This window comes from Lepidochelys olivacea (genome assembly GCF_965140295.1).
Source record: "Lepidochelys olivacea isolate rLepOli2 genome assembly, chromosome: 2".
In the NCBI taxonomy this organism is placed as follows: Eukaryota; Metazoa; Chordata; order Testudines; family Cheloniidae; genus Lepidochelys; species Lepidochelys olivacea.
Window position 1 is genome coordinate 135,930,294 of NC_140412.1, and position 24,042 is coordinate 135,954,335.

At 42.6% G+C, this 24,042-nt stretch overlaps 1 protein-coding gene and 1 long non-coding RNA gene across 3 annotated transcripts in view; one reads left to right on the forward strand and one right to left on the reverse strand.

Annotated features, from left to right (window-relative positions):
- Positions 1–24,042, forward strand: part of RETREG1 (reticulophagy regulator 1) — a 136,043-nt gene that overhangs the window by 49,390 nt on the left and 62,611 nt on the right. The window lies entirely within an intron of this gene.
- LOC311515223 overlaps positions 7,553–24,042 on the reverse strand; it is a 152,922-nt gene continuing 136,432 nt past the window's right edge. The window contains exons 2-4 of the long non-coding RNA XR_014710086.1: positions 22,778–22,910; positions 14,675–14,795; positions 7,553–8,408 (exon numbers count right to left, since the gene is read on the reverse strand). This is a non-coding gene — a long non-coding RNA (uncharacterized lncRNA). The remainder of the gene's footprint in view (positions 8,409–14,674; positions 14,796–22,777; positions 22,911–24,042) is intronic.

The window sequence follows — 24,042 nt, forward strand, 5'->3', positions numbered from 1 at the left end:
CTTCCAGCTGTGTCAGCAGATAGACCACAACCTCTCCAAGATGATCCAACCTGGATCCAGCTTCTTCAGAGATGCAATGCCTGAGTTAGATTTTAGTTAATTAGAACGGAGTATAGATTCATTACTTTTGTATATTTCAAAAAGTTATTTTATAAATTTTATTAGTTCTCACAGCTCACTGTGGGCTCACGGATCCTGTTGCAGATCCAAAGGAAAAAAGGTCAAGATTTAAGAGGTATGCTTCTTTTCCTGCTTTATTCCCTTCTTTGCATACCAATACGAGGAGTGTGGCTTGCTTGGAGGAAAGACACTCTCCTTCTTGGTATGCAGTCTGAAGCACTTTCACCTCAAGAGCTCTCAAGTTACATCAAAACTGGTTTCACTGCTTTGTACTTCAGGAGACACTAGCAGGCAAACCTTCCAATTCTGTAAGCACTGGTTCCATGAGTACTGAGAGTTCTGCATCAGTCCCAGCCGCTTGAGGAATGAAAAGTCCAATATCCTCCTCTTAGAGGTCAGGGAATATTTCATAAAACAGATTCAGTATTCCTGCATCCACCTACACTAGGTATAGAGAGCAGCACTCCCTAATGGCAGTCTCAGATTCCCTCTCGGAGGAAGAACCAGAGGGATCCATTGAATACCAAGACGTTGATTAGCGACCTGATGATCAGACATCCCCTGTTGAGTGTGGGTGTTTCATCAGCATCTTCCCCATCAGAACATGCCGTTATATTTCACAAACTGGTGGTCAGAATGGCTTCAACTTTAAAGATCCATCTCTGTGAGGAGAAGCAATCTCTTATCCATTGTTGAGTATAATGGGCTCTCCTCACAGCAAGATCATCCTCCCAATTTTTGAAGGGTTACTCCAACTAGACAAAACTATCTGTGCAAATCCAGCCACTCACTGGTCAAGCCCTGTTAAAGAAGGCCGATAAGGGCTATCAGTTACTGTACAAGGGATTTTAATTTTTCTACATACACCCCACTCCCTGGTGTTCACCACAGTATTTCAGAGAACAAAAGAAGGTCAGTGCTTTCTACCCCTCTAACAAAAAGGACAAAAACCTGGATACTCAGAGCAGGAAGATTTTCTTCTCAACCTCAGGAGGCATTAGGATTTCTAATTATCGGACCATAATGTCTAGGTATCAGTACTTTTTCTGGGAGAAAATATTCTTTATTTGCTAGAGATCTGCCTGAAGAGCAAAGGAAATTGGTTAAACCCTTAATAGCAGAAGGACAGCTGATAGCTAAACAGTGATTGAGAGCCTCATTTGATTCTTCAGATGCTACAGCAAGTGCAGTAGCTTCAGCCATCACACAGAAATAATGTAATGTAACTTTGATCATAGGAAACCTGAGAAGATCTTTGGGAAGACTATCTTTTTCTTGTAACCTGCTGTGAGGTTCTACAAAAAATGAGATTTGAGCTTCTATAAAATCAAGTGACAGCTAGTGTCTGCTTTCAACCTTGTTCCCCTGATTGAGACCCCTTTGATTTCAATGGACCTTGGAGCAAGACTTAAGGGTGGAGAAGGATGATGGAATGCAAATTTTCAGGGAAAGGGGTTAACATTCCAGGCAGAGCCATACCTTTCTAAATTTTTGGTGTTTGAGAATTTAGTTTTGTTAAATTAGTGTTTTGCACTGAATTATTTTTAGCGGCTAAACCATTGTCATATTTGAGCCTCATAATGACCACAAAGTCACTTAATGGTCTCAATGAAATTTTTGTATATATAAAACATTTGAATAAATATCCATTTTTCCTTGAGTGCTCGTGCCCCCCATGTGCCTGAGACTGGAAATTTCTAGCCAGCAGTGTCCATTGGTCTATGCCTGTGCAGTTGCCCTTTTCATGCTCTGTCTCGACTGAGGGCTTAAGGAGCGGTGCAGACCAAAAGCTCTGCAGTTTCTTCTTACTGCCACATAGCCTGAGTCAGAATCCTTTGTCTGTAGATACCTTTGCGTTTCTTCTTCTTCTTCAGAACTGTTAAATATATTGCACATAGTTTTTAGTATTTTTAGTGTTAGATTTTAGTCTTGTATATTTAGTATAGCTTAGTTTCTCCCTGCCTCAGGGAGTCTCTCCTTATGGACAGAGACTATGCCCAGAATCCTGGAGTTTAAGAACTGTCTCCTTCCCTCGTTCCTTCTCTGTAAGTGATGAATACCAGTGCTGCCTCTGTTTCGTAGAGACCCATATTTCAGCCAAGTGTAGCACTTACTGCCCCTTCCCCCCACAAACCTGCAAGGAGCAAGAGCTCAGTCTGCAGAAATGCCTTAAGGAGAAGCCATGATGCTTGCCTATTACATCAGCCACAGCTGCACCCACTCCGAGCATGAGCTCTGGAGCCAGAGGCCCAAACTACTAAGCCCAAGGAGTCCTCAACTAAAGTTTCTTTTGAGAGTAAGGGGCACTCTAATAATCATAAGGACAGGTCTCCTGCCAGGTCTGTTTCCACAAGAAGGGATCCCTCCCTGACCTCTAAAGTCGGATGAGTTCTCTTGCACAGGTGCTGAGGAGTTAGGCCTATGTAAACCCTCAGAACATAAGGGTAAAGCGCAAAGGAGAAAGGATCTGCTGATACCAGCCACTGGAATGCATGTGCCTGCATGCACCCACCAACACCATCTAAGAGTTAGAATCTTTGATGGTCCAATCCATCCCCAGGAGGACCTGCCATCCACTATGACCACAGACCCACTGGATCCATGAGTCCAAACTACCGGAATACCCTGTACTCCATGAGAAACTGAAGCCTATCCTTCCCTATCCTCAGTCTCCTCTTCTGTTGGGTCTAACCCTCCTGAGAGATATTTTGACACTCAAGGAGGAAACCAGTTCAGGGAGAGAGGTATGATCCCCTTTCGTATGATCCCCTGGGTGTTTTATCATCCTCACCCGAGGAGAGAATTGTCCCATCATTGCCATCCCCATCTGATGACCACAACCATTGTTGAGCTCCTGCAGAGAATGGCAAATAAGTGCCAGATTTCATTCAAGGAGGTCCAAGATACTCAGCATCAGCTTCTTGACATCTTGCAATCTTCTGGTCCCAGCCGAGTGGCCCTCCCAGCAAACAAGGCCATCATGGAACCAACCAAGGTAGTTTGGCATATTCCAGTCTCCTGCACCCCCACCCTGAAAAGGGCTGAGACACAATATTTTGTACCAGCCAAAGGAGCGGAGTTTCTCTTCACATGTCCAAGACCCTTTTGATACAAGCAGCCACTGAGAGATGTTGCTTTGGAATGCTGTAGCCTACACTTGTGGAGAAGGGCTCTAAATGACTTGACCATCTAAGGGGGAAGGTATTTTCTTCTATCAATGTTCAGTTTCTAATTGCTAACTATGAGGCCTTGTTGAAATCCTATTTTGCTAACAATTACTTGGAGTTTAGACTTCAGGGACAAACCCCCTCAGGAGGATGGGGCCCAATTTATAGCCCTGATTAAGGAAGGCAAACTGGTAGCCAAAACATTTTTTCAAACTGCAATGGATGTTGCTGAAACCACATCTAGAGGGACAGGCATAGGAATAGTTCAGAGGTATGGATGTTGGCTGCACTTCTTGGGGTTCCCCAGGGAGGTTCAGAATACCATGGAGGACTTGCCCTTTGAGTCTAATCTCTCTTAATAAGATGACTTACTAGTCTCTACATTCATTGAAAGACTCTAGGGCAACTCTCAGAACCCTGGGCATTTACACCCCAAAGAGAAAACCTCATAAGCAGGAGTAAAATCTGAGACCGTCTTCTCAGCCATTCTACCACTAGCACCCATTCAAACCACCATGCAAATCTTGGTACAAAAACCTCAGTATATTGCTCCCTCTACCATAACTCCAACTACTCAACCCTATCTACCATCCAGGGATTACTTTTGACAGGACGATTGAAGACTGCCTACCCCTACTGATGCCATCCCCTACTCCCCCTTTCCCTCCCGCAAACATTTGGTGGCTGTCTTGCTCTTTCCACTCAAAATTGGAGAGTAATCACAACCAACAAGTGGGTGCTGGAAATCATTCCCTTTGACTACTCTGTAGAGTTTTTCTTCCCTCCTACTCCCAAACCCTCTTCCTGGGGCCCTTTTCAGGGACCACTCTCAAAAGGCGATTCTCCGTCAGGATGCAGGTGTACTCCTCCAAAAAGGGGCCATAGAACAAGTACCACTTCAGCACCAAGGACGAGAGTTCTATGCCCCTTTTTCATGGTGCCCAAGAAAAACAGAGAATGGAGATCATTCTCAATCTTCATTCTTTTGCTCACCAGAGGGCGCTGTGGTTCAAGAACAGCAGCAGCTCCCAGCAGAAAATAACTTCTGCAGTTCTGCCTTCTGCGCACCAGAGGGCGCTATGGCGATAGAACAAAGCAGCAGCTCCTGACCAGCTAAGGAAGAGAGAGCCTGACTTCTTCACAGTGCCTGTCAGGTCAGGAGACAGGAGCTATGGGGAGACAGACAGCGTGGCATGCTGGAGGGTCAGAGAGGGGCTCAGAAGGGGGAGGACAGACTGGAGCAGGGGCTGAATGGGAGTGGAGGCACATGGCCACAGGGGGGAGGGAGGTGCAGGGCCAACTGGTGATGGGGGGTTCAGAGCTACATAGGGACAGGCGGTGGCTGGGTGGGGGCATAGAGACACATGGGGATGGGGTGGGGGGTATAGAGCCACATAGGAGGAGGGGGTGCAGGGCCACATGGGGATGTGGGGAGTGAGTGTCTGAGTGGGGGTGAAGGGACACATGTGGACAGAGGGTGCAAGAACACATGGGGACAGGGGCAGATATGCCTGACTGAATGGGAGAGGCTAGGGGTCAGCCAGGGTCTGCATGGGGCTCCCTAACAATCCCTCCCTGCCCCTCCCCAAAACCTGTTCCATACTTTTCTTACCCTACACAACAACCCTCCAAGTTCACAACCCGGGCTCTTTCCCAGCAACTTACTTTCCTCTCCCTCAGCTCCTCTGTTACCCCGACTCCCCCAAGCCTTTGTACCGCTTCTGAGGAGTGCGGGAAATACGGTTCTGTATTGTAGTTTAAATGATTTATTACTCCGAGTTCTGTATTAATATGTGTAGTAAGGAATCTATTTGTCAAAAAACATTTCCTGAATCTTTTTTGTTGTTTGTTGTCTGTATTGTTATAGACATACTTGCTGACCAGGGTTTTGAAATAAATGACCAAAAATAATAGAAACTGGTGTGGTTATATTGTGTTGTTTTGACAAAATATGCAGAATTTTGCAGAATTTTTGCCGCTTTTGAGGATCTCTAGCTGCATCATTGTTTGCTCTCAATTAGCATGTATTCCTCCCTTGGATGGAGTGAGGTCGATTCCACTAAGGTACAAGCAACCTCAGCAGCACATCTTCAAGGGGTACCTGTACTGGAAATCTGTAAGGTGGCTACCTGGAGCTCTATCCATACAGTCACAAAACATTGTGCATTAGTTCAGCCTCTTCTGCAGATGCAGCTGTTGGGACAGCAGCATTATAGATCTCTATACCAACTACATCTTCATGTTCCCCCTCCTGTTTGAATACTGCTTACCAATTGCATATGTGTGGAATACAGGGACCAGCTCTCGAAGAAGAAATGGAGGTTACTGACCTATAACTGGAGGTTGTTTGAGATGTGCCCTCCTTCCCCTCTGCTTTGAATCCTTATGATTCACAGTAACAGCAAAACTAGAGAGGTGTCAGTCTGCATTGCCTCTCATACCTTCAGTCCAGACCACAAGGAGGGCAGCTGCACTTGAATGGACTAATGGACACTGCTCGCTTGCGAAATTTGCAATTTCACGTGCATGGTGTACATGTGTACCCTCATGTGGACTACAGATAAGGACCACACATCTTGAAGAACGTACAGTTACAGATAAGTGACCTCCATATTTAGTCTTCTCTTGTCAGAGAGCCTTATATTAATAGTGAACATGGAATCGTCACTACAATAAGAGTCTCAAAATTACTAATAATTGGATGTCTGTATTTGTCCTTATTAGGGGGTGGAAAATAATCTTGAATTACAAGAGTTCCACAATAGTAATTCAGTGTACTTCTCTGAATGTTTATTCTGTTCCACACATAAAGTTTTCAACACTGAATGTTCATTACTTCCCCCCAGCCCCTGTATTCTTACTGCTTGCCATTTTAATACTTGAACAACTGGTAGAGAGAGCTTATAATCCTTCAGTCATTTGGCTTGTCTTCTTAGAGGGTATTTATAAACTATATTGTCCAGAGCGTTCTGTAGTGTCACTTACAACACAGAGAGTACTTTCAGTATTAAAGAAAAAATGACACTGTTTGCTTAAGTGGCTTTTCTAGATCATAATGCAAGTGACAATTTAATGAGAAATTTTCATAGAACCTAACTCATTCCACAAATGCTATATGCTAAAACTTTCCAAAGATCTATTTTCTAGTAAGCAACAAAGACTACATTAAAAGCAAATGACACCAGTTATGTCAAACTCAACAATCTAATGGCCAAATACTACCAAAAATATAAATAGCATTTTTAAAAAATAAGTCCAGATTCCCTCTGACAGAAAAAGAAATTGTGGTGTGTGGGGCTATAGGGAGGAAATATCCATGGGGAGTTTTCCTTGAAAACATGGGTGGATTAGGGAAAGGTTATATTCCCTACAGAAAAGACTACATGGTGCCAGATTTCATTCAAGGATGTTCAACCTAAAACCTTGCCATGTTATGTCACATATGTTTGCATGGAGCATTTATCTCCTATTTTCAGGGATCATTCACCACCGCCAGTCACAAATATCAGTCCTTTTATCTGAAGCTGGTGAGCAGCAATCTAGTTACAAGAATATCCATGTGGTCCTGTACAGAGATAGTGTACTAAAGCAGTTGTTCCTAAGCATTGATCTGTTACTTATAACCTGAGTGTCTGATCATACTGCAGATGCCTTGCTGTGTTTTGGGGCTAGAACATGGGCATAGAACCTCCAGTCATCTTGCTGCTGCGTTGGCATCATCCCCCTTTCCATGCTGTTACATTCTGTTTCAGAAAGCTAATAATTTTAAACACTTTCCCAGTATCCCCTTTGGTTTTTAAAAAAATAGGCTTGTAAATTCTATAAAGCCAAACATTCAGTTATAGGCAATGTACAGTAGATACAGCAATGAAAATAAATATTTTCAATTAAGAAAACTGTTTTCCTAAAATCTGTGACTTGAGAAAATATTTTCAGTACTCCTAACAAACCAAAGTTACATGATAATGAGCTAATTACTATTAATTGTTTCTAACTTCAGTTTGTAAACCACAATGCAAATTTCAGAAAGGAGACATTTCAGAGTTTTAAAAGAAAAAAGAATGCTGGTTTCAGTTAATTTGAGAATTCCAGGAATGTGTTTCACATTTCTGTTATAGTGAATGAAATGAGTCACCCAGAAACCATTACTAAAATATTTTTTGTTGCTCCTAAATGAAAATTACTTTAAAGCTTAGTGCCTGTAGAGTGGAGGCAGAGAGGAGACGATAATGTGTGAGAATGAACTTAAAAAGTGGTAGGTTTTGACCTTTACTTGTATCCTGGTTCACTAAATACAGGCATTAGATTACAAAACGTAATACGGAAATTATTTACAGAGGGCACAAGAACCTACAGTGACAGCTTTTTTTCTCTGGGTGTCATGTGCAAACGTCCGGGTTATGATGACACTTGAGGGTGTGCTTACCAGCACAGCATCTGATTAGTCACTTAACTTAGCAAGGAATGTCTTGGCACATACCTTATCAAAACATGTGAATATATCAGCAGAATAACATGTTTATTTCCTACTAAGCACTTCAACACATAGTATAATGAAACAACTTCATATTCTATACACTGTTAAAAAACAAAGTGTTATGATACTTCATTTGAGTTGGTCTTCCCTATGAACAGTTATCTGATGTGTTTATCTATTGAAATATATTTTACTCTCCTTAAACTGCTTCTCTAGTGATTTAGTCAGTGCATGGACAATGTTCAAAAGTAGTGTTGTCTGTCAGACTTTAACTATTTCTCATTCTTACAGTGAAAAAGATTGAAGCTAATATATCCAAGTTTTTTTCATGCTTAGTAGTATTGCTTTTGTTTTATTTATTATTTCTTGAGAGTAGGTGACGAAAAGTATCCTTGAGATCAGTCCATTACAAAGTTCCACGGACTTCAAGTTAATATTTAACATTAATATTTAAAGTATAAAATTCCTTCTTCGAGTGTCATGGGTGCTCCACTCCAGATGATGAACTCCAGATGCACGTACCCAGCTGTTGTCTCACGGTGGCATTAGGGTCTGTCTGTGCGCCCATGTCCCGCACCCCCTCAGTTCCTTCTCAATCGGCTGAAGACGGGGCTCAGGAAGAGGTTCAGCACTGCCCCTGGTCACTGAAGGAAATAAGTAGAAATAGGTAGATAGAAGTGTCCCAGTTCTTTCCCTTCCTTTAGAATAGTTATTCCTTGTTCATTAGCTAAAAAAAGTTGTTTGTTTTTTTTTCTCACGTTCATCTCCCGTTGAGACTTCCCCCTCAGGCAGTCATAGCTTCATGATGCCGGGGTCCCCTGGATTCAAAAAATGCATCTTCTGCAATGAGTCTATGCCATGGTCTGATGAACAGTCACACTGTGTGAAGTGTCTAGGCGAGACACACGTCCCCGCTAAGTGTGTCCATTGTACTAGCCTGAAAACCAGGGCTCGCCATGACAGAGACCTGCTGCTGAAAATGCTCCTTATGGAGAAATCTCTGCAGCCACCAACAGAAACGGGCACAAGTAAACCCTCTCCCTCATGCTCCCCTGCCAGGTCGGAACCTACCAGGAGCACGGCTTCACTCTCTCATGCGAAGAGGCAGGAAACCCCAATCTCTCCACATAGAGATCTACAGAAACAGAAAAGGTCTCTGGCGAAATCTCTTCCTCCGGTGCTGACCGTGGCAAAAACTGGCACAGCTGACCACCCCAGCACCTCAGGCACAGCTCTCATGGGGCACAGAAACCAGGACTCGACTACCCCACAGCAGGCAGCTTTCCTCAGCACTGGCCCTGCCAGCACCGTGGACAGACCCAGTACCAGCAGTGCAGTCCACGAGCCTGACAATGACCTCCGCCGCAGACGCACCACTCCCGCAGAAATTGCTGCAGACGTCGGCTCACGCTCCGAGACCCACAGCACCGCAGTCCATGGAGCAGCAGTAGTTCTTGAATCAGGCCCCAGAGCCTGACTCTCCCCTCCTAGGCACCGAGCACTCACTCTCTGACCAGCTGCTCTCACCACCCGACTTGGCCACCCTCACCGACCGTGAGAATGACATGCTGCAGCAGGCAGAGTTTTCCCTGCTTGACTCTCCTCTCCCACCGGAGCCATACCTATTTCAAAGCACAACACTTCACAAGAACCAGCCTCAATTTCACTACTTTGTCCCCCCACGGGCGGGGCCCCACTTTTCATACCCTGTGCACTGGCCTCAGTGGTACCCTTGATCTACCCATTGCGCCAATCCTTCTCGCAGACCTTCCACCAGACTGCAGACCCTCTCTGCACCTCTGTCTCCAGTTCCATCTACATTCAGAGCTCCTGAGCTGCCCCTCGAAGATGTGGGCTATGAACCTTTCCCTGAATCACCTGCTCATAACTCTCCATCAGCTGCAGATGAAGCTCGCATGACACCACTGCCACAGAACGTGGATGATTTTAAGCAGTTCCAGGAACTTTTTAAGAGGGTGGCAATCAGCCATGACATTCCATTAGAGGACATGCAGGAGACACAACACAGACTCCTGAAAATCCTCCAACCCTCTGTGCCATGAAAGATTGCACTACCCATAAACGAGGCTCTCCTGGAACCCACTGATATGATATGGCAGATCCCTGTAAACATGTAAAAGGGCTGAACATAAATATTATATACCAGCTAAGGACGTAGATTTCTTATTTTCCCATCCACTGCCCAACTCTCTTATGGTGGATGCAGTGACCCATAGAACAAAGCAGCCACAATATGGGCCCACTCTGCAAGATAAGGACCTCAAACGACTTGAATTCCTGGGCCATACTCCACCCTCCTTGCAAGCTACGACTATGACAGTTACAAGTTATTTGACTTTACCTCCCATATCCCAGAGGACAGAAGAGCGGATTTTAAATCTGTCCTCATCGAAGGTCAACTGCTGTCTAGGACAGCGCTACAAGCATCCCTGGACATGGCAGACGTAGCAGCCCACACTACTGCCACCATGGTATTGATGCACTGGTCTTCCTGACTGTCTGTCTGCATCTGGCATCCCTAAATATCTGCAGACCAAAGTGGAGGACCTTCCCTTTCATAAGGATAAACTTTTTTCCAAAAAAATCGATGAAGTTCTTCACACCATGAAAGACTCTAGGTCCATCCTGTGCACACTGGGGATATACCCGTCTCTCCCCAGGAGGCAACAGGATCAACCTTATCAGAGGCCCCATGCACAACAATATCACCGGCCCCAGTTGAGACTGTATGATACTGAGAGGAACCGCAACAGACCTCTCAGGCACAGACAAAACCATGCACAACCGACTACATCCCACACATCAAGAAACAAACAACAATTCCCCAGGGCCTCTTTATTCCCCATTTTAAAGATAGGTACTATGTTTTCCCTTTTCCAGTCTACCGCGACTCACCCCATCCTCCAGGAGTTCTCGAAGATAATTGCTAACAGTTCCAAGATTGCTTCAACTAGTTCCTTAAGTTTCTTAAGTACCGTCAGGTGAATTTCATTAGACCCTACTGACTTGATTACATCAAATCTATCCAAATATTGTTTAACCTATTTTTTGCCTATTGTGGCTTGGGTTCCTTTCCTTTTGTTGTTAATATTAATTGGGTTGAGTATCTGGTCACAATTAACCTTTTTAGTGAGGACTAAAACCAAATAGGGATTAAACACCAGAGCCGCCTTCATATCCTCAAATATTACTTCTCCTTCCCCACTAAATAGTGGATTTACATTTTCCTTCATCATTGTCTTGCTCCTGATGTATTCAGAGAACCTCTTCTTATTGCCTTTTACATCCCTTGCTGGGTCTAACTCATTTTTGTGCCTTAGCCTTTCTGATTTTGTCCCTAGATGCCTGCGCTCTTCCTTTGTACTCCTCCTTAGCAATTCGTCCATGTTTACCACCTTTTGTAGGATTTCTTTTTGATTTTCAGGCCGTTAAAGAGTGCCTAATGGAGCCATATTGGCTTCTTACTAGTCTTGCTATCTTTCCTTCACATTGGGATAGTTTCCTTTAATGTTGTCTCCTTGAGAAATTGACAGCTCTCCTGAACTTCTATTACTTAGCTTTTTATTGCCATGGGACCTTACCTACCAGTTCTCTGAGTTTGTTAAAGTTAGCTTTTCTTGAAGTCCATTGTCCTAATTCTGCTGCTCTTGCTCCTTTCTTTCTCTAGAATCATGAAATCTATCATTTTGTGATCACTTTTATCCAAATTGCCTTCCACCTTCAGATTCTCTTCCAATTCCTCCCTATTAGACTTGACTCTGACCAAAATGTCTGTTCCTTCCTCCACTTTCAGAAACAAAAAGTTGTCCCCAATACATTTCAGTAACTTTTTGGAAATTTTGTTTTGCTGTATTACTTTTTCCAACAGATGTTTAAATAGTTAAAGTCCCGCATTATTAGCAGGGCTTGTGATTTGGTTATTTCTGTTATTTGTATTAGAAATGCCTCATCCACCTCCTCTTCCTGAGTTCATGGTCTATAGTTGCTCCTTTCCCTCATGTCCTCCCTATTTTTTTCCCTTTCATCTTCACCCCGATATCTCAGCTGGTCGGTCTCTCACCACCTCCTAGACCTCAGAACAACTGTACAAAATTACACTGATGTGATTGACCATGTGATGTATAAAGCAAGTTTATTTCTGCATTATTTTTGTATTTTATGCATTGTAAAGTCCTGGAAAGACACACAGAGTAGCTATTGCCTAGATTCAAACTGAGCACCTGTTACTACCATGGACTTCCAGGGGAGGGGCAGGTGCTCAATGCCACACAGGATTTGGCCTTTAAGCAGCTAGGTCACAGGTTACAGTTTAATATGCTACATCAGTAATGGGCGTAAAAGTGTTGTCTATCTGCACTTGGAAACTACTGGACTTCGGTGGCATTTTTAAGTGAGGTCATTTTTAAACAAAATTTTGCAGTTTTGTCTTTTAAATAAGACAGAATTTTAAGCTGCATCTTCCGATGTTTCCTTTGAACACTGGCCTAAGACAGATAAATGTAAGTGTGACCCTTCTGCCCGTCAGAGCTGGCAGCAACAAGGGCCGGGTTCAGTATCTAGGGGTTCCGTTCCAATAACACAATGCAAAACCATTTCAAGCCCCCACCCCGTGACCTGGGACAAATATATACCACCCCACTGGGTGCCTCTAAGAGGCAATACTTCCCCTCTCGCAAGCACAGAGTTTGAGCGTAGCAAAAGCCTTTTAATAATGGAGAGAAACAATGTGGCATTATGTTGGGGGAAACACCACCAACAGGATTCATAACACAAGCCATGAGCAAAAACCCACCCCAAGCAAATTGGGCCATGTCCTCTCCCTTTGGTTCTTGAGTCCAGCAACCCAAAAGTCCAATAACCCAAAAGTCTCTGTCTCTGTCCTTGGGGAGTCCAGTGTTCAGAAGTTCATCTGCAGAGTTTTAACCCTCTCTCCCCCAGCCTGTGTGGAAATTGGGGTGGGGGAGTAAAGGGGCATCTTATGTGCTCCGACAGCCAACTGCCCCATCTCTCTGTGGGTTTCTGCTGCAGCCTTCACCGCCAGCCGCTCCCCCGGTAGCTGTCCTAGAAGCCACTCCACCAGCTGCTCCCCGCGGTAGCCATCTTGCGAGCCGCTCCACCAGCTGCTCCTCGCCGGTAACAGGCCTGCGAGCCACTCACCAATATATCTTCAGGCTCCCTACTACTTAACACAGTACTCAGTGATTTCAGCTCGTAGTAGGGGAGTCCAGTGCTGGGGCACCATTGGCCCAAAGTGAATTCAGCTCTGCAATCTGTAATCAGACTCCTAATGGAATCAAAATTAGCTCTGCTATTACACAGTGGAGAGAGGAGGCAGTGCAGCTGGCATTTAGGACCCTCAGAAGGGGCCCATACCACAAGGTACAAATGTCTGCCCCCAACCTTTCTCAATTCACTGAGTTTTGGAACCCATGTCCCTTGCCTAGCAAGTGCTACTTAGTTGATGGTGAGTACCTCCATCATAACAAAAAGCCAAGTACAGTTCCACTGTCCTTGATCCACATAATCAGGATAACAACACTTTATTCTTCCTCCCCCAATAACAGAGAAACTGGGGATCCCACAGCAGTCAAAGTGTGAACATCTAGGTGGAGTGGCACATGAGATCAGCCCCTGAAGTTCTTTTCCACAACCCATCACAACTCACCACCAGATGTCAGGATAGAGCTCATCCTGACTCTGCTTACATAAGAAAAATGTCTCCATTTTTGGTTGCAAAAGCACCAACTGAGCTTGAACAGTTGCAACACAGGTTTCTTGAAATCTTGTGCTGTGGCTGTACAGGAATGGAGGAAGAGATTCCTTGCTTTCATCACAGTGTCTGAAATCCCATCAGCAGACCACTTTCACATGGTTGACTGCTTGGTTATTAGTCTTTATTTTTGGTAGCAGTGGCAAGTGATTCTTACTATGAGAAGTTTTTAGCTAACTTTCCAGATGGGATCATTCAGATTTGGATTAATCTGCTGGCAGCTTTGGGGCAATTATTAGAGAGGACAAATACAGGCGCTTTTCTGCTTGAATTTCAAATATACCACCCAAAGCAGTTCTGGAGGCTCCTCAGAAAATATTTACTTAACAATTACGAAGTAAGCAAACCGCATACTGAGTGTAATTATTTTGTTTTTTCCATTGTGCAAAGATTCTTTGTGCCAACAATATGCAAGTGCCCTGAGAAACCAAGCTAAATATGTCTACATATAGAAACTTCTTAGGCCAAGATTCTGAAGTATGGTCACTTATCTGAAAAGAGCAACGGTTATCATGGTGACAAAATATCTCACTTTTTATCAAATATATGCATGAAACTACTTGTAAAATTAATGGTTTTTCAGTACTCCAAATGTAAAATGTAAAGTGAAATATCTTCCCTTAATGCAAAACTGATAGACTTCTTTAGAGCTGTTATGAAAAATGATGATAAAGGAAAGAAGGGTAGTATTGTGATGGATGTTAGTACTGTGGCTTTTCAAATTTTAAAATGATCTCAGCTGGTGTCTTCTAAAAATTTTTTATAAAAATTCTTGGATTAAACAGTAAGAGAAACAAAGAACGAAAGATGGGAGGCTCATGGCAGTATAGGAGCAAAATTAAAGTAACGGAAGTTAGAATGGGACCTTGTGTTATAAAATAAAACTATAAATTAGTCAAAAAGTGAGTAAGTACAGACATGTTTATAATACATATTTTACTGATTACTACTTGTGTTTAAAAACAAAACACATATATAGTTATACTGATTTTGAAAATGACCCAATTTACTATTATCTCTGGCACTTATCTTCAGCACGTTATTTTGACAAGGGAGACTTGTAAGTTCTTTGATCCAAAGCCATTTGAAACCCTGTTTAAAAATCTAAATATGACTCACCATGCTTGTCTACGTTGCATTATATAAAAAAGCATTTTTGGTTTGTGTGATGACACCTTCAGGAGACACGGTCGCAGGTATTACAGGTCCCATTTTACTTCACAAAGTCAAAAGCCCAAGCCTGGAGAGAAAAAAGAGGTAAATGTATAAACTGTTGTTTTGTTTTGTTTTAAATAATGGCAAATGTACTTCATTTACTGACCAATACATTAAAAAAAATCACAGAATCTTACCCTGTTTTCCCATAGACTATGTAATTTGTAATCTCCAGAATCAGGTTCAAGAAACATAAACTTTGTGTGCACATCCAGCATCATTTATAAACTCTGTTCTTTGATTCAGGGAAAATACAAATTCTGTAAAAGTACAGGTGAAGTTTTTATGATCTCCAAGTCTGATTCAGTGAACTCCAATGCTTTGTGGACACAGTAGGTCAAGCTTGTAAAATGTGGTTACCACCTATAGCTCATATGGAGAAATCTTCACAGCTTATTTTGGAGGTTTGAGCCTACACACACTGCCTTTATTTTGTTTGGGAAGTTCCTAAATCAGCACAAAAAACTTGAAAAAGGCACAAAGTGTGTGTGTGTTAAAAAAAATCATTCCCAATAGGTCTTCTGACAGGAAGCTTGGACAGTGTTAGATTTAGCTCTGTGCTACAGTAACACAGGCTTTTGATGTATTGAGTTAAAGTTTGTCAAATCAGCACTTCATATCGTTTGCTTTTTGTGCATTTGATATAAGGGCATAATATTGTATGAGAAGATGAGTCATGTGAGCAGAGTGGCTTTAGTAAGTCGTAACAATTCAATATTTATCCTAACATTGAAAAGAATCAAGCAGCTAATTTAAAGCTTGATTTCTTTTCTGCCATTTTTTAAGGAAAACTTTCTTTTCATCTGAGGAAGATAGAACCAAATTACCCTGGTTTTATTCCTAGCAGTTGCAGAGGTGGGGAATATTCCCCTTTTAATCTTGTGGTTCAGTATCCCACTAGGTTCTTAAGTTAAAGGGTCACTATCTCTGGCTTAGATAGGCCTCAGCATGTACCCTACAGTACCTTAAATTCTGAATAAGTCTTCCCAAGTTCTTCTGGTGTCCAAATAAACATGATCTAACATTGTCATGTTTCAGAGTAGCAGCCGTGTTAGTCTGCTATTAGTCTGTCTGTTATTCACAAAAAGAAAAGGAGTACTTGTGGCACCTTAGAGACAGATTTATTTGAGCATAAGCTTTCGTGAGCTACAACTCATGTTAGCACTGTTATGCTGCATGTCATTTTATATGATCATTTGGGCAAATGTAATGTTAAACATGTACATTGAGGTAGGCTGCAATGAGAAATGACTAACTTAACTAGTCAAGGAAGTACAGGCATTGAAATAGAATCACATTTGTGACAACTTAGTGGAGGAAGTGTTTCTGGTGCCTTGGATAAATACACAGTTTAGAAACTATCGAAGTGGAGTACATGTGGTAAATAAACATAATTTTAATTAAAAGATCTCAAACTGTTTAAAGATCAGTAAATGTTGTTCTCATTTTACCTTGAGTAAGACTAAGACAGGGGTCTCAAACACATGGGCCTGCCATAGGTGCCGACTCCACTGGCAGCCAAGCTCCCCTCACGACCCCGCCTCTGCCCTACCTAGCGTGCCGCGTCCCCACTCCTCTGCCTACCTCTCAATGCTTAGGACTTTCCGGGGGGAGGAGCAGGGACGCAGTGCGCTAAGGGGAGGAGGCGGGGCTGGGGTGGGGATTTGGGGAAGGGATTGGAATAGAGACGGGGGGGCAGAGTTGGGGCGGGGACTTTGAGGAAGGGGTTGGAATGGGGGCTGGGAAGGGGTGGGAAGAGGCAGGGCAGGGACGGGGTCTCATGGAAGGAGTGGAGTGGAGTGGGGTGGGAGTGGGGGACTTTTGTATCTTTGTCTGAAAAAGTCTCAGTAATGCGGCCCTCAGGCCAAGTCCTCATGTGGTCCTCATGTGGCCCTCATGGTGATTTGAGTTTGAGATCCCTGGACTAAGATATCAAATTTTTGCAACCTGCTCACTGACAGATGGTAAACCAGTAGCGTAGTTGACAATGGAATCTAGTTGTCTGTCTTACTTCCATTGTGTAAGCATTAAACCAGAATGCTTTTCTTAAGGACAACTTAAGGCAAACTGTTATCTTACAAATACCAAGCAGCTGTTATATTAATATGCTGATGCTTTTTCAAGCACTTCAGGTTATAAGTCCAGAGTTAGACCTTGACTTTGATCCTGTGGCATGTTAGACACTTTCCTTCAGCTGGAATTTCCCCGGTTGCACCTAAAATAAGTTAAAGATCCAATGAGGAAGTTGATATCCTTCCCCCACACCCGCTCCAAACACTAGCAGTGCTGAGCCATGTTCATTTGCCCTGGCAAACTGCCGTGTTTATGATCCAAGTTAAACACAGGCATTAGTACTGTCTAGCTGCATATCTCTTATTTACCTTAGAAATTCTGCATGATTAAATGATTCCTCACTTCCTGAGCTGGCTCACATATAGCATTGTCTTCTAGTGGCCTCCACTATCCTCAATGGGTAAACTGCTGTTTGCCTCTCATGCAGGTATATATCTGGTTTGATAGTTGTATTGGAATATACAATGTGCCAACAGTAGCTTGAACACTTTTCCAGGTCTGTATAATAACTTCTCATGCGATTTGTCTAGATACTTGAAATAGTTTAAAGTTCTCAAACTTTCCATCTCTAAACTGGTGAGCCTTTGAGCAATGTTACTTGTTACCTTGAGCTAATTTCAAGGATGTAGTAGTACAGGATTCATGAGTCACATCTTTGAAGTGTATATACTGTTGCCTTAACAACAGACAGCATATATGTTACATATTTATCTATTCGTTTGGAATTTTCCTACTCTATAATACGAGTGCCCATCTTTCAAAAATATACACATAAATAGGTCAATCAGTTACCTCAAGATAAAATCAAATTAGCCAGTAACATGATCAGTATGACAAAGTAATTTTCCATGAGAGTCTCATGCAACAACTACTCCACTCTACCCATCACCCATCTTTTTTACAGATGAGAGAGAAAAGATAACCCTGAAAGCTAATAAACTTGGGCAGTTAGGGATCGACTAGTAAAGCACATTCCAAAGTCTCAAATTCCCTGCTTGCTGAGTGGATTACCCCCTTATTGCCTTCAACAGGTAGGGAATGTGAGAAGCCCAGAGGGCATGCTGGGAGGATAGGGGCTGTGACTTCCCACTCCCCCCTTTTGTCTTTTGCTTAGCTGTTGGCAGGAACAGGAGGTAATGGGGCCAGTGAATTGGCTTCCAGATGTCCCTTCCCTGTCTATTTAAGCTAGCCTAGGCTTTTCAAATGCCTCTTGCTCTCCAATTAGCTGCCCTGCCCTCCTTCCCCTTCATTCTATGTTAGGAACAGTCCCTTTTATGTTGCTAGGAGTCTGACTGACTGCCTGTTTTCTAGTGATCAGGAAGGAATTTTTCCCTTTGAGGCCATGTTGGCAGGAAGTTCGGTGGTTTTTTTTTTTTTTTATGTCTTCCTCACAGCCTCCTGGATGTACAGTTAATTAAAAACAATAGATTATTGGAAGGTTTATATAATGAGGGTAGGACTACTGACCCATCACAACTTCTGGCCTGTGCCCAATGCATATAAAGGCTAAAAGCACCAGCTCCCAGAGGTCAGTGGGACTCAGGGTTTTGCTGTAGGACCTTACACTTATATAAGGAAAGAGTCCCAAAATCTTTGAGGACTGAGGTCTCTTCACCACCAGCTTTGTGGCCTCTGTCACCCACCCCACCCTCCCCCCACCCCTTACACAGGGATGGGGAGAGGGAGGTTTTATAATTGAGCTGAGCCTGTAGGGTAGGTAAGGGAGCATCTATCCTGAGTTACTGTTTTGTTTGTGAGGTTGGAGCCCTGTAACCTGCACTGGAACCTATTAAAATGCCTGGTACGTAAGAGTGAGGAGTGGGCATTGTAGGTGCCAACCCCAGTGTATAAATAATAAAGTTGAAGCCTGCTGATTAAACCCATCCCATGTGTCTGTCATTTATTCTCCTTCCTGGCCTGTCAGTGATTTATAATTCATGTAATTAGCCTGAGTTGCAGATAATGATGGGTAAAGTGGTATATATGTACAGTCTATAGACTTCAGGATATATAGGAAATGGGCTTTGTGAGAAAAAGGCTTTTACAGTTTCACACAACAGGAAAATATGTATGGTGCTGAATTCCTTGGACCAGTTTCTAAATTAATTTCTCAATGTGATTCAAGGTGATACTTCTCTCCCTCGCGCACACACATTTGTTTCCATGGCCAAAAAAGTCCCAGGGCAGTTGAGATTTTCACCCTTCGTGGTAAGGACTCCTGGCAATCTATCTAGATAAGGGGTGGGCAAACTATGGCCTGTGGGCCGCATCTGGCCCCCCAGGGCTTTGGATCTGGCCCGCAGGAGTCCCCCCCACTCTGGCGCCGCAAGCCCCGCGCCGCTCCCTGAAGCGGCTGGCACCACATCCCTGCAGCCCCTCGTGGGGGTAGGGGAGCCAGAGGGCTCTGTGTGTTGCCCTCACCTCCAGGCACCACCCCCTGCAGCTCCCATTGGCCGGGAACAGGGAACCTTGGCAAATGGGATCTTTGGGGGAGGTACCTGGAGGAGCAGCAAGGGCAGCACACAGAGCCCTGTGCCCTCCCTTTTCCAGGGGCCGCAGGGACATGGTTCCGACTGCTTCCCAGAGCAGCCTGGGGCCAGGGCAAGCAGGCAGGGAGCCTGCCATGGCTCCGGTGCACGCCACTGCCACCCTGGTGCCGCTCTAGGTAAGTGGCACTGGGCTGGAGCTCGTACCCCGAACTGCTCTACCCCACACCCCAACTCCATGCCCTGAGCCCCCTGCTGTAGCCCGCACCACTCCTGCACCCCAACACCCAGCCCTGAGTCCCCTGCCACACCCCTCCTGCACACCAACCCCCTGCCCTGAGCCCCCCTGCACTCCGCACCCCTCTTTGCACCCCAGTCTGCTTCACTGAGCTCCATCATACACCTCGCATCCCTCCTGTGCCCCAATCCCTTTCCCTGCGTCCTTTCCTGCACACCGCACTCCCTCCCGCACCCCAACACCCTGCCCCAGCCATGCATACAATTTACCCACCCAGATGTGGCCCTCGGGCCAAAAAGTTTGCCCACCTCTGATCTAGATCCTCTCTCACTTTGTCACATACATTCACCATGATCTATGATATTTGTATCTGAGGAAGAGGTACTACTTTGACCCATCTGGGAGTGTGATTACTTTTTATTCTCTAAAGTATTTTCTGACTTTCTCATTCTTTCTACAGCTTATATGCAAAAACCAAAGTGGAAAAAAATCTTGGGCTCTGTGTTTCACAAAAATGGGCTAGTATGAGTGCCTCATGGTGAGACACTAACTACACATAATGACAATCCATGACTTACAAATCAGGTGTTGGTGTCTATAGACAGCCATGCCTCCACCTTGTTCCATTTTTGTATGTTTCCTTAACAAAAATGTGACTTGTGTGCTTTGTTCTGAGGACTAAATATTTGTTGCATGTGTTTTAACTCTGTTTTCTATGGATGTTTTAATATTGCATATATGATTTTTGCCATCCAACCTGAATGCATCTTTTCTAAATATTTAGCTCATGTTTTTTAAACTTGTTTTAAAAATGAGATTATTTCCTCCAGTTATGGAGAAGGAACACAATTGTGTATGTGTATACTCAAACCCAATGGACACATACAACTGTGAATATATAAACAAAGGTCTATGTATTTATATTAAATGTATAAAAGTATATTTTGTGTATGTACAAGGGGTCTGCCCTCACATAACTTGTTGGATCAAGGCATTCGCTAATGGTACAATACTTATGTAAATCACATTGGCCAGGCCAAGCGTGGTGAATTTTTTATATAGAATTACATGGTAAATCACCCACAAATAAATGTAAATATCTTCTCTACTTTGATGGGGACATGTCAGAAATTCTGTACACACAGTATAGGCTGTTGGAAGTTTTTCAAAGTTAGGCACGTACAGTCTTGCCCATACATTTTTAAGTCAGGGGGGAGCCACACAGAACAGCTTAAAGGGTTAGAGTATAAGTTATACATACAGCATATATCCTTCAGCAAGTTTGCAGTGTTACACAGAAGTTGCTATAATAGACTCTTCTGATGTAAACCGTGTGAACTTACATATTTTATGTTGTACTACATATATAAATAAATGAAAATTATTTGGAAAATATATATGCTTCCCTGTATGAAAAGGGAGGGTAATAATGTTCATGGAATATTGGGTTGTATTTATCTTTAGTTGATCTATTTTCTCTTACTAAAAAATAGACATTCCCAGTTCATTGAAAAGGGGAATGTACATTTACATTTAGACTTGGTTTCAAATTATGAGAAATCCTAACTTCTGACATTCATGCTATAAGGAGCTATTATGCAGCTTTGCAAGTTGAAAGGCCTATTCTTAAAGTAGTAAAAGTTTGTGAAATTTGATTTTACTGGAAAAGTGAGTATATTCTATATTCATAAAACCTTTTCATCTTTTTTGTTATATTAGAGAAAGATTAAAGATTATGTCCAGGTTATTACTTCAGTAAACAAATACAAAATCTTTTACTTTGCAGCATTTGCTGTCATTATTCCTGCTGCTGAAGTCAAGTCTGAGTGATCATTAGGCTCTTTTGAAAGTATAGTAATAATCCATATCTATAAAACAATAAGGTTTAAATTTGCAATTCTCTTTATGAGAACAGTCTGATTTAATTTGGGTTTAGAAGAGCAATTACTATACAATATAATTGTGCTTTAAATCAGGTTAGGTTTTATTATATCTTTAAACATACAAAGTTGTCTGCATGACTTTTTTCATTCACCCAGACCATTTTAAAATTATGGGTTTATTCACAGTTCATAAAATTCATGTTGTACATTTAAAGACCCAATCCTTGTTTCTTTATTCATGTGAGTAGTCCCATTGAGTAAGGCAAGTATAAGTATGTTTCTGTATTCATATGGAAAAATTGATCCATGGAGTGAATCAGTTGGCAGATCTCTCTGTTGCCTTCACATCACTGTGTGCACAGTCACAGCAGAGGTTCTTATTTCAAATCCTTCTCTACTTCACAATTAAATCTAAATTTGTATGGATCTGGCTGTGGGACAGGCTTCAAGAACTGCACTCAGTGCATGTGATCAGAGTTCAAATAGCAAAGTCCATCTTTGTGTCTAGAGTTCAAGATGTTTTGATTCAAGATACCTTGGTTCTTTGTTGTCAGACACTGGAAGGGTTTCTTATGTCCCTCCTGTCTTGCTGGACAATACAGAATATCATCATGGGGCAAATCTATACTAAAGTATAGATTTGTGTGCATGTATGTTTACAAATAAACACTATGCGGCCCTATAAAACAGTAGTTTGGCTTTTTAGTTCTGATTATCAATACCTTGAGAAGGCTGTCACACTGAACAGCTCAAGGAGAAGATTATAAGGAAACATGGAAATATGCTTAATCTTAGTGTATTTATTTAGTATACAAAATTGACATAAAAATTGATTTAATCTCCAATCTCAATTCCTTAGATATACATCTTTAATAAATATTGTTGTTAGAGATTCCTCATACAGTTTTCATTCCCTCCTATGCTTTTTAACAGAATAAATGTAACTTGCAAAACAAAGTCTCAACAAGGTAGGGAGAAATCATTATAAATTGATACTCTTGTAGGAATATTATTCTGTGCAGTTTCTACAATATTTAATAAATTGTACCAACTATACCCTTCATGCTTACATAATCCTGATAGAAACTGAACCTTACAGAATAAAATAACATGCTCCTGGCAATCTGAATAATGTAGAGTCAGTGTAAGATGTTTCATGAAATATATAAATAACCTTCTGTACCCAGAAGCAGAATATACTCTACTAGTTAACTATAAATAACCAGAAAATTAAGGCAATTGTAACAGAGGTAGATCCTTTTTTCCACAGCTAGGTTGTAGACAAATTAGAAAAGAATGCTACACATTCCATGAGCATGTTCCATACCTTGCCTGGCTTTCCTGTGCTGATTCAATGCTATGTGGAGTGTCACCACACTAAATGGTGTGTGGCAAGTACGCCTATGTATCTTGCTTCTGCAGTTTGTCAGATAAAGATGGGGAAATTCCATAAACTTGAACTGTTGAAGAAAAGAACGGTTACATGGAACTTCTATTTGACAGTGTTGCCAGCACTGACAGTTGGCATGGCAACACAGTGATTATGCATATTTACTACCAGCCTGCTGCTCATCCTCTGAAACTGGGAATGCATACGGCCCACGTGATCCAACCCTACCGCCTGTCACCTTCACGCTCTGGAGGGAGGAACAGCAACCCTGATGTGACTCATCTCTTGTGTGAAATGGAAACAAAATTTATTTTAATAACATGCATTCAAACTTGTATGTCACAGATATTATCTGGGTCTATGTAAAAGGCAGTTATTCAACAGCTGTCCCACACCTGAGTGTGTGTGTTCACTCACTCACACACACACACACACACACACACACACACACACACATTTTTGCTACATTTGTCTTTATCTGGCTCTCCAGTAGCCCAAGATGTCACTGCTGCCAAACCAGTAACTTTTTAGGATGAAATGTTGCTTTTCCCTGTCACATAATGAATCCTTGACCATAGTAGTACACACTTTGTGCTGCCACCCAGAGCTTTATAGCATTGGCCTGGTCTTGCTGGAAAGGCATTGTGATTTAAAAATAAAATTATTAAAATTAGTGAAATTCGTATGAAATTACTTGACAATCATGCTAATAAAGGCTTGGGAAATTTACTTGATGATTTAGTATTGTAGTTCTTGTCCAAGTTTTGATCATCTTGCACAATTTGGCTTGTTGCCCTGACTACATCACACACACCCTTTAAGTCCTTCCCTTGGCTCCCACTCTTCCATCTGAAACAAAAATTTCTTATCCTTGGTTTCAAAGCTCATCACAATTTTGTTCCACCCTACCTATCCAACTTGTTACCTTTATGTCAGGTAAGTTCCTACCTATGATGCCAGCGTTGATTGCCTGCTTCTCAAACAAGCACTTTCATGGTTCCTTCCATATTGCTTGCGCGGGGAGAGCTCCTAGTCAAAGTCCATAAAGCCAACTCTTTAACTTTTCTTAAGTCCCTCTTCAAAACTCACTTCTGCTATAATACAGAAAGAAACTGGAATCTGAGATTGGCTAGGTAGGTTGTGAATTGTGTAGTGGATCTAAAGGGTCCACCCCAGTTGATGAGCCAAGTGGTATCAATATT